General features: G+C 44.0%; 1 long non-coding RNA gene across 1 annotated transcript; it reads left to right on the forward strand.

The window, feature by feature from the left end:
* Positions 1–5,927: 5,927 nt before the first annotated feature.
* On the forward strand, positions 5,928–6,974 carry LOC311094429. The gene is made up of 4 exons (XR_014608657.1): positions 5,928–6,059; positions 6,462–6,487; positions 6,574–6,680; positions 6,790–6,974. It is a non-coding gene; the product is annotated as an uncharacterized lncRNA (long non-coding RNA).
* The last annotated feature ends 3,818 nt before the right edge of the window (positions 6,975–10,792 follow it).

Genomic DNA, 10,792 nt, shown 5'->3' on the forward strand with positions numbered 1-10,792 from the left:
GTGAAGGTTTACTTTGAAAGAGGCACCCAAACCATATCTAGAGAGCAGAATATTATAAAGGTATCACAAATACCATAATTTGTATTAAATAAGAGGCGATCTGTTGCTGTAATGTGTTGTTTTTAAAGTCCCCCTTTGGTGAAAATCAAGTTTTTAATGTTGTTTATATGTCTATGTGGTGTTTTTAAAGTGTCATGAAACACTTTAGTCTGGTCATATACACCTCAGAGTTGCAAAAAGTCTCAAGAAATGGGAGTGTAAAGCTGTGGAAAATTGGGAGTGTAGAAGGTGGGAAAAGGGGAGACAACAACCAATAAAACACAGACCTGCACCACACTCATTATACAGACACATGGATTTTAAAATATGACCATGGAGAAAAATAAAATAAAACTGGCACAATGAATAATTTAAAAATAAAATAAAACTGGCACAATTAATAATTTAAAAATAAAATAAAACTGGCACAATGAAGCATTTAAAAAATCTAACCCTTCATAACAACAAACTCCTAAAACGAGGCAGAAACGCAGAAGAACATTTATTAAATTCAAGAGCACTAAACTAAGCTCTGTCTACATCATCTTCTGTGTATCAGAATAATCCATTGTGTCATTGCGTTCATGATCAGTACAGCTGTATCAGTGTTCTTATTTGCACATTTTCATTTGAAGAAGACGTGATTAATTTTGTGCGCATACACGGTGCTGGTTCATGTTTAGAGCACTAGTCTAGAGTATATGAGATACACTATATTGCCAAAAGTATTGGGACACCCATCCAAATCATTGAATCCAGGTGTTCCAATCACTTCCATTGCCACAGTTATATAAAATCAAGCACTAGGCATGCAGACGCTTCTACACACATTTGTGAAAGAATGGGTCAGGAGCTCAGTGAATTCAGGCGGGGTCGCGTGATAGGTTGACACAAGTCCATTCGTGAAATTTCCTCACTACTAAATATTCACGGTCACCTTTTAGTAGTATTATAACAAAGTAGAAGCAATTGGGAACAACAGCAACTCAGCCATAAAGTGTTAGGCCACGTAAAATTCCTGAGCGGGTCAGCGCATGCTGAGGCTCACAGTGCGCAGAAGTCGCCAACTTTCTGCAGAGTCAATAGCTACAGACCTCCAAACTTTGTGTGGCCTTCAGATTAGCTCAAGAACAGTACGAGAGCTTCATGGAATGGGTTTCCATGGCCGAGCATCAGCATCCAAGCCTTACATCTCCAAGTGCAATGCAAAGCGCCGGATGCAGTGGTGTAAAGCGTGGGATGCAGTGGTGTAAAGCGCCGGATGCAGTGGTGTAAAGCGTGGGATGCAGTGGTGTAAAGCGTGGGATGCAGTAGTGTAAAGCGTCGGATGCAGTGGTGTAAAGCGTGGGATGCAGTGGTGTAAAGCGTGGGATGCAGTAGTGTAAAGCGTCGGATGCAGTGGTGTAAAGCGTGGGATGCAGTGGTGTAAATCGTCGGATGCAGTGGTGTAAAGCGTGGGATGCAGTGGTGTAAAGCGTGGGATGCAGTGGTGTAAAGCGTGGGATGCAGTGGTGTAAAGCGTCGGATGCAGTGGTGTAAAGCGTGGGATGCAGTGGTGTAAATCGTCGGATGCAGTGGTGTAAAGCGTGGGATGCAGTGGTGTAAATCGTCGGATGCAGTGGTGTAAAGCGTGGGATGCAGTGGTGTAAATCGTCGGATGCAGTGGTGTAAAGCGTGGGATGCAGTGGTGTAAAGCGTGGGATGCAGTAGTGTAAAGCGTCGGATGCAGTGGTGTAAAGCGTGGGATGCAGTGGTGTAAATCGTCGGATGCAGTGGTGTAAAGCGTGGGATGCAGTGGTGTAAAGCGTGGGATGCAGTAGTGTAAAGCGTCGGATGCAGTGGTGTAAAGCGTGGGATGCAGTGGTGTAAATCGTCGGATGCAGTGGTGTAAAGCGTGGGATGCAGTGGTGTAAAGCGTGGGATGCAGTGGTGTAAAGCGTGGGATGCAGTGGTGTAAAGCGGTGTAAAGCATGGGATGCAGTGGTGTAAAGCGTGGGATGCAGTGGTGTAAAGCGTGGGATGCAGTGGTGTAAAGCGTGGGATAAATCATACAAAATGTTGGGTTTCTGAATAATACAAGCATAATATAAGGCAAAAAGAAGAGGACCCAGAATAGAGACTTGTGGGACACCATTGGAGATTTGAGAATGATATGAGAAACATTTCCCCAAATTAACAGAAAAAGTTCTGTCCTTAAGGTAAGATGCAAACCAAATTCAGCACAGATCCCTGAAACCCAGCTACATGATCAAGTCTTTGCAAAAGGATGTCATGATCTACTGTGTCAAATGAGACACAAATCAGTGGAGATCTCTAATGGGGATTTAAAAATACATTAATTGTACTTTGTACATAACACCTTTTTTGAAGAAGCTTTGAACTCAGAAAATAGTTCCCTATGTGGCAGCGCGGGTTAAGATCCCGCCCTATTATTTGTGGTGAGTGATGGGTGCGACAGCCTATCTGCAGCCATCCCTGGCCTATTTAAGGCGGAGTTCAGGCCACCTGGGTATGCGTCATTGTCACTATCGCTTCTGTTTGGGTGCGCGGGCATCTCTGCTGAGCCAGACTAGAGTCCGGATTTGAGCAACGTTGCTTTTGGGTGCAGGCTGTCCTCATCACAGTGCAGCTTATGTGTTTGGCCAGATGGAACACCGGTACATTTGTGGTTCGCCTATTATAAACAAGGCTGTGAGTAACTGAGTATTCTGTGGGTCTAGCGATCTACCATTGGTGCGTCAATCTGTTTGTGAGCGGTTCATCTCAGTGGACTGTGGGGCAAATGCTCCATAGACAACGTCGTTAAGACTGCATTGTTTGTTCTGCTGCCATTAATACCACTATGTGACCGTTTATTATTTTGATATATTACTTTGTTTTTTTCTGTTAGTTTATTTTGTTTTTGAAGATTGCTTTAAGCCAATGCTGGTGGACTAAGTGAGTGGCCAATCTCCGAGCCGTCATTCAATGTGAGACGTACTAGCAACAATGTAATTTAGCCCTTACCTTTTGGTTATATTGCCACCAGCAGTTTGGTTATTTTGCTCTTTGATCGGTGCTTTTCTTAAGGACTGTGAAAAGTGAGCTACATTCTGTTTTGGATTTGTTTTCTGTGATTCAATTAATTGTTCTCATTTTGTATTATTTCACTTTATTTTTCTGTTTTATATAGCCTAGCATTTGGCTGCTCTGTTTATGCCAAAATGGCAATCTGATGTGAACTCCTTGGGAAACACTAGCCAGCTTAACTTCTGTGGCCAGTAAATTGCCAAGTGTTGGCCTCTTTTATAGTTACAATTTGTTCTACTGTAATTTGTTAATACATGTGCCTGCAGCTAATTGTGAAATTATATTGTGTTTTTGTGTTTCTTTCAGAAGCTGAAGGCCCCCGGTGTAGGGAAGCTAGCTGTTTGTGCCTTTTTGGTGGTGGTGTTTCCTTCACCGAGTGTTTTGCCGTTGGCACCTGCGTTTCTTTCACTTAAGTGTGAGAGTGAGAGTGTTTGTGTGGAGTGTGGTGTGGTCTTAGGATACTCGCTGTCCAGCTAGCTCCCTACTGGTAAGCCTCAGCCTGAAAGTGTCTTTTTTTGGTTTTTGTTTTGATGCACACCAAAGTGGTGTAAAACTCTTGTCTCCCCTGGAGTCAATAGCTTTTTATATATTTAAAATAATTATTATTGTGAAAAAGTATTTTTGTATTCAGATCCACGTCTCTTGTCCTCTGTAGTAGCAAACCTGTGTGTTCTTGTGAAATTTCCCCGTTCAGTGAAACGGGGTGGCGTAGTCTGCTCTTTATTCTGCTATACTTTCTCATAAGTGTAACTTTTGCCCTTCCACCACCTCGCCACAATCTGGCGTAGTCGGCAGGGTTTCCACTTTAAGACAGAGACGTGGGTGTGTATACAGTTGTTTGTTGTTGTTTTTGTTGGTTGTTGTTTTTTTTCTCTCTTTCTTTTGTTCTTTTCTTGTATTCTAGGATTGACTTTTCTGAGGAGTGGCAGCAGAACAGCAGTGCACGTCTAGTGTATTAATTTTAGCCCTTATTGTGGGCTTATTCTTCTTTCATTGGTAAGTACTTCTGTAGTTGAAGTATGGAAGAAGAATTACAAGAATTGAGGGAAATGATTGATCTGCTTAGAGCAGACAATGAGAGGTTGCGTCAGGAGCGGATTCCTGTGCCCCCAGGTCCTGTTGATGCACCCCCTTCTGTACCTGGGCCTTCTGTTCCTTCGCAACCCAGTAATGCTAATGTTGATGTCACCCGACCAGAACGATTTGTTTTTGTACCGCAAGATAGGAAGTGCCCAAAATTCAATGGCAGGGTTGGCCTTGGCATTGAGGAGTGGGTTGAGGAGGCCCAGGCTTGTATGCGTGTTTGTCACCTCTCTGATACAGATAAGGTGTTTTACTTGTTTGATCACTTGGAAGGGGAGACAAGGGAAGAGATTAAGTACCGCCCAGAGGTAGAGCGTAAAGACCCAGACAGAATTATTTCAGCTTTACGGGAATTGTATGGTTGCTCACAGTCATATGTTTCATTGCAGGAGGCCTTTTTCTCGAGAAAGCAACAGGAGGGGGAGAGCTTGTTGGAGTTCTCCCTTGTCCTGATGGGTCTACTTGAGCAAGTGAAACAACGATCTCCTCACGGTATGCCAAATTCACATATTTTACTGCGAGACCAATTTGTTTTTGATAGCGCCCTCCGTCGCGAATTAAAACAGTTGATACGTCGTCAACCTACGTTAACCTTATTGGATATTCATAGTGAAGCCCTTAGATGGGAGAGGGAGGGTATGCCAGGAAGCACAAGGGCCCGAAGTCATTCCGTTCCCTCTGCTCATGGGATTCAATATGGGGTGCAAGGGAATCCATTTATCGGCGTGAGTAGTTCACCTGGGAATTCTGAGTTGGCTGAGTTGAGGGATATGCTTAAATGCCAACAAGAACAGTTAACTAAACTCGCACAAAGTTTTGCTCGTTTGCAGACCCCCCAGTCGCGGAGTCAACCTCCTAGACAGGGGCCTGTTATATGTAGGAGGTGTCAAAAGCCTGGTCATTTTGCTAGGGAGTGCGACGGGGAACGTGCCCCTTCTCGCGCTCCGTTTTCCTCGCGCTCCGTCCCGTCACTAGCTGGAGGAGGACAGCCTGGCCCATCAGCAACGTCGGGAAACTAGTCCCCACCGTGATTCAGGGCCATAGCACGGATGGGGAAGTAACTGGCTCAAAAGTTTCAAATATGTCGCATTTAATGTCATCTTGCCCGCACCTTGTCGTATTGATTGGCGGAGTTCGAGTGCCCTGTTTGGTGGATACTGGCTCCATGGTAACTACGATCACAGAGAGTTGTTTTCAGAAACATTTCGAACCATGGGGTCAGGATCGACTTAAAATTGTGCCTGTGGCTACAGCTTCGAGCTGCTAATGGTCTTTCAATTCCCTATATCGGTTATATGGAATTGGACGTCGAATTGTGTGGTCAGTTAATTTCAGAATGTGGCGTGCTTGTTGTACGGGATCCTCCTGGTGGCTTGTGCACTCGGGTCCCAGGTGTGCTGGGAATGAATGTTCTTGGCCGATGCTACCAGGAGCTTTTTGGACAACATGGCCCGGCCCTCTTTGACTTGCCTTCGACCGTTTGTACAGAACACCTTTTTTGAAGAAGCTTTGAACTCAGAAAATAGTTTCCTAGTTGAGTAGTTTTACTGGAACTGAATGATTTGGTGGAATCAGAGAGATTAAACTGTATTTGTTATCCATGATTGACTTCGTACAACTCAAGTGATTATTCATTTGACATTACACACATCTACCAGCCAAAGTAAATAAACTATTAAACTAAAGGTGCTTAGTGTGTGTGATGTGGTGAATCGGTGGGATGGACGTCCGCTCCCACGTTAAGAGGCGGATACAGTATTGATATAAATAGGCGGATCATTTTATCACTGATCATATCGTCAGTGAGTTGACTCTCAGGTTGTGAATAATGTTTGCACGAGGAATCATCGTCCTTCTCTGCGTCCTAGGTGAGTAATATAATTATTTCATTTACAAAACAACTGATGTTAGGATGTTGGTAATTTGCCACATGAGGACCTGCGACACACACTGGTACTCAGCAACAGTCTTAGTTCAAATTAAAGAGTTAATTTAAAAATAATTAGTTAATTTAGTTAATAATGAAGAGTTTGATTGTTTCAATAAAGTATGCGCATTCTTTAGAGTCTTAATTCATCTTTGCCAAGTAGGACAACTGAAAAATGCTTAAGATAAGTCACATTCAGACATTTTTAAGTGTGAAACAAAACAAAAAGTCTAAAGTTCTGTTTTTGTTCAATGGGCAAAACTAGAAGTTAGCATGTATGTTATTTCCTCTTGTCATATCATGATAAACTTTAATCCTTGTTTTTTCTTCTTGACACAAACAGTGGCCATATCTGATGGAGCAAGAGCGGTGAGTAAATAAAGGCTGTAGAATTGCTTCTTTCCACATGAAAATAACTCAATAAAATAACTTTTTTTTTCTTTTTATATGACCAGCCTAATTGCAGGCACTCGTCTAACATATGCCCAAAGGAGTATTCACCCGTGTGTGGATCCAATGGAATAACATACGGCAATGAATGCATGCTGTGTGGTGCCATCAAGTGAGTTTAAAAATACATGTATTTTAAAATAAAGTACTGTAGGTTTAAAAACAGTTTAGAGTCGGTCACTTTCAAACTTTAATCTTCAATTTAATCTCTCTCTTTTTAGGGCATCAAACACTCAAATCTTGATCCAGAAGGAAGGCCCATGTTAAATGAACATCTGCAGGAGTAACACAGGATGGCACACCTTCACCTGTCAGCTTGACAGACCTTTAGTCAGCTACTCATGTCTCATTCATTACGACCTGAATGTGTAATGGTTTAATCCATAAATAAATGTTGCATATTGAAGCTGTTCTTTTTGGCTCTGTTTTCTTCCTCAAGTCAAATTTGAAAGACAAGATGATAAAATAGGGGGAAATAGGTGAAGGTTTACTTTGAAAGAGGCACCCAAACCATATCTAGAGAGCAGAATATTATAAAGGTATCACAAATACCATAATTTGTATTAAATAAGAGGCGATCTGTTGCTGTAATGTGGTGTTTTAAAGTCCCCCTTTGGTGAAAATCAAGTTTTTAATGTTGTTTATATGTCTATGTGGTGTTTTTAAAGTGTCATGAAACACTTTAGTCTGGTCATATACACCTCAGAGTTGCAAAAAGTCTCAAGAAATGGGAGTGTAAAGCTGTGGAAAATTGGGAGTGTAGAAGGTGGGAAAAGGGGAGACAACAACCAATAAAACACAGACCTGCACCACACTCATTATACAGACACATGGATATTAAAATATGACCATGGAGAAAAATAAAATAAAACTGGCACAATGAATAATTTAAAAATAAAATAAAACTGGCACAATGAAGCATTTAAAAAATCTAACCCTTCATAACAACAAACTCCTAAAACGAGGCAGAAACGCAGAAGAACATTTATTAAATTCAAGAGCACTAAACTAAGCTCCGTCTACATCGTCTTCTGTGTATCAGAATAATCCATTGTGTCATTGCGTTCATGATCAGTACAGCTGTATCAGTGTTCTTATTTGCACATTTTCATTTGAAGAAGACGTGATTAATTTTGTGCGCATACACGGTGCTGGTTCATGTTTAGAGCACTAGTCTAGAGTATATGAGATACACTATATTGGCAAAAGTATTGGGACACCCATCCAAATCATTGAATCCAGGTGTTCCAATCACTTCCATTGCCACAGTTATATAAAATCAAGCACTAGGCATGCAGACGCTTCTACACACATTTGTGAAAGAATGGGTCAGGAGCTCAGTGAATTCAGGCGGGGTCGCGTGATAGGTTGACACCTGTGCAATAAGTCCATTCGTGAAATTTCCTCACTACTAAATATTCCACGGTCACCTGTTAGTAGTATTATAACAAAGTATAAGCAATTGGGAACAACAGCAACTCAACCACGAAGTGTTAGGCCACGTAAAATCCCTGAGTGGGTCAGCGCATGCTGGGGCTCACAGTGCGCAGAAGTCGCCAACTTTCTGCAGAGTCAATAGCTACAGACCTCCAAACTTCGTGTGGCCTTCAGATTATTATAAAGCGTGGGATGCAGTGGTGTAAAGCGTGGGATGCAGTGGTGTAAAGTTTCGGATGCAGTGGTGTAAAGTTGCGGATGCAGTGGTGTAAAGCGTTGGATGCAGTGGTGTAAAGCGTTGGATGCAGTGGTGTAAAGCGTGGGATGCAGTGGTGTAAAGCGTGGGATGCAGTGGTGTAAAGCGTTGGATGCAGTGGTGTAAAGCGTTGGATGCAGTGGTGTAAAGCGTGGGATGCAGTGGTGTAAAGCGTGGGATGCAGTGGTGTAAAGTTTTGGATGCAGTGGTGTAAAGCGTGGGATGCAGTGGTGTAAAGCATGGGATGTAGTGGTGTAAAGCGCGGGATGAAGTGGGTTAAAGCGTGGGATGCAGTGGAGTAAAGCGTGGGATGCAGTGGTGTGAAGCGTGGGATGCAGTGGTGTAAAGCGTGGGATGCAGTGGTGTAAAGCGTGGGATGCAGTGGTGTAAAGCGTGGGATGCAGTGGTGTAAAGCGATGCAGTGGTGTAAAGCGTGGGATGCAGTGGTGTAAAGCGTGGGATGTAGTGGTGTAAAGCGCGGGATGAAGTGGGTTAAAGCGTGGGATGCAGTGGTGTAAAGCGTGGGATGCAGTGGTGTAAAGCGTGGGATGCAGTGGTGTAAAGTGTCGGATGCAGTGGTGTAAAGCATGGGATGCAGTGGTGTAAAGCGTGAGATGCTGCGACGTAAAGCGCGGGATGCAGTGGCGTAAAGCGTGGGATGCAGTGGTGTAAAGCGTGGGATGCAGTGGTGTAAAGCGCCGGATGCAGTGGTGTAAAGCGTGGGATGCAGTGATGTAAAGCGCCGGATGCAGTGGTTTAAAGCGCCGGATGCAGTGGTGTACAGCGTGGGATGCAGTGGTGTAAAGCATCTATTTAATATTTAGATTATTTATTTAATAAATAATCCCCCCCCCCCCCCACAAGTCTCCCGTATTTTGCTACCCAAATGTTGACAGGTATGGGTTAAAGCGTGGGATGCAGTGGTGTAAAGCGTGGGATGCAGTGGTGTAAAGCGTGGGATGCAGAGGCGTAAAGCGTGGGATGCAGTGGTGTAAAGTTTCGGATGCAGTGGTGTAAAGCATGGGATGCAGTGGTGTAAAGCATGGGATGCAGCGGCGTAAAGCCTGGGATGCAGCGGCGTAAAGCGTGGGATGCAGCGGCGTAAAGCCTGGGATGCAGCGGTGTAAAGCGTGGGATGCAGCGGTGTAAAGCGTGGGATGCAGTGGCGTAAAGCGTGGGATGCAGTGGCGTAAAGCGTGAGATGCAGCGGCGTAAAGCGTGGGATGCAGCGGCGTAAAGCGTGGGATGCAGCGGCGTAAAGCGTGGGATGCAGCAGCGTAAAGCGTGGGATGCAGTGGCGTAAAGCGTGGGATGCAGTGGCGTAAAGCGTGGGATGCAGAGGCGTAAAGCGTGGGATGCAGTGGTGTAAAGCGTGGGATGCAGAGGCGTAAAGCGTGAGATGCAGCGTCGTAAAGCGTGGGATGCAGTGGTGTAAAGCGTGGGATGCAGCGGTGTAAAGCGTGGGATGCAGTGGTGTAAAGCGTGGGATGCAGCGGCGTAAAGCGTGGGATGCAGCGGCGTAAAGCGTGGGATGCAGCGGTGTAAAGCGTGGGATGCAGTGGTGTAAAGCGTGGGATGCAGTGGTGTAAAGCGTGAGATGCAGCGGCGTAAAGCGTGGGATGCAGTGGTGTAAAGCGTGGGATGCAGTGGCGTAAAGCGTGGGATGCAGAGGCGTAAAGCGTGGGATGCAGTGGTGTAAAGCGTGGGATGCAGAGGCGTAAAGCGTGAGATGCAGCGTCGTAAAGCGTGGGATGCAGTGGTGTAAAGCGTGGGATGCAGCGGTGTAAAGCGTGGGATGCAGTGGTGTAAAGCGTGGGATGCAGCGGCGTAAAGCGTGGGATGCAGCGGCGTAAAGCGTGGGATGCAGCGGTGTAAAGCGTGGGATGCAGTGGTGTAAAGCGTGGGATGCAGTGGTGTAAAGCGTGAGATGCAGCGGCGTAAAGCGTGGGATGCAGTGGTCCACCAATAAGTTTTCTTTTTCAAAAAGAAAAACTAATTTTGTGAACATGCAAAATAAAATAAATAAAAACTTCATAAAACCTGCCAAAAGGCTTCCACCTTTTTACACCTTCATACACACACATTTTTTTTTTTTTTATGTACAGTTCATGTAAGATCATAAGATTACTAAAGCAAATAATCTTGCCTTCTTCTCACACCATGTGCTCCTGTGACCATTTGTCAGAAAAGCCTTCAAGTGGTACTTGGTAGTGACTCCCAAACCTTATTGGACTGTTCTTTGATACTTTTTCAAACATTCTAACTGGTTGCAATCATTTAAAGAAACATGTACTGAACATAGGGCTTAATAAAACTTTCCGTTACCTTAGGGCAACGCTGTGCTGTAGAGGGTTAACATGATAATAAACAGCTGGCTGACTTTTCCATTTGTTGACATGACATGGTTAGACTCAGATGGTAAATAAATATATATTAAGCTGGGTGTCCACCCTAGAGATTACTATATTTATAATGAAACCATCATATTTAAAAATATGATATTAATCTTATCATATAATAAAATATATTTT

Source organism: Abramis brama (genome assembly GCF_963993115.1).
Source record: "Abramis brama genome assembly, chromosome: 13".
Classification (NCBI taxonomy): Eukaryota; Metazoa; Chordata; class Actinopteri; order Cypriniformes; family Leuciscidae; genus Abramis; species Abramis brama.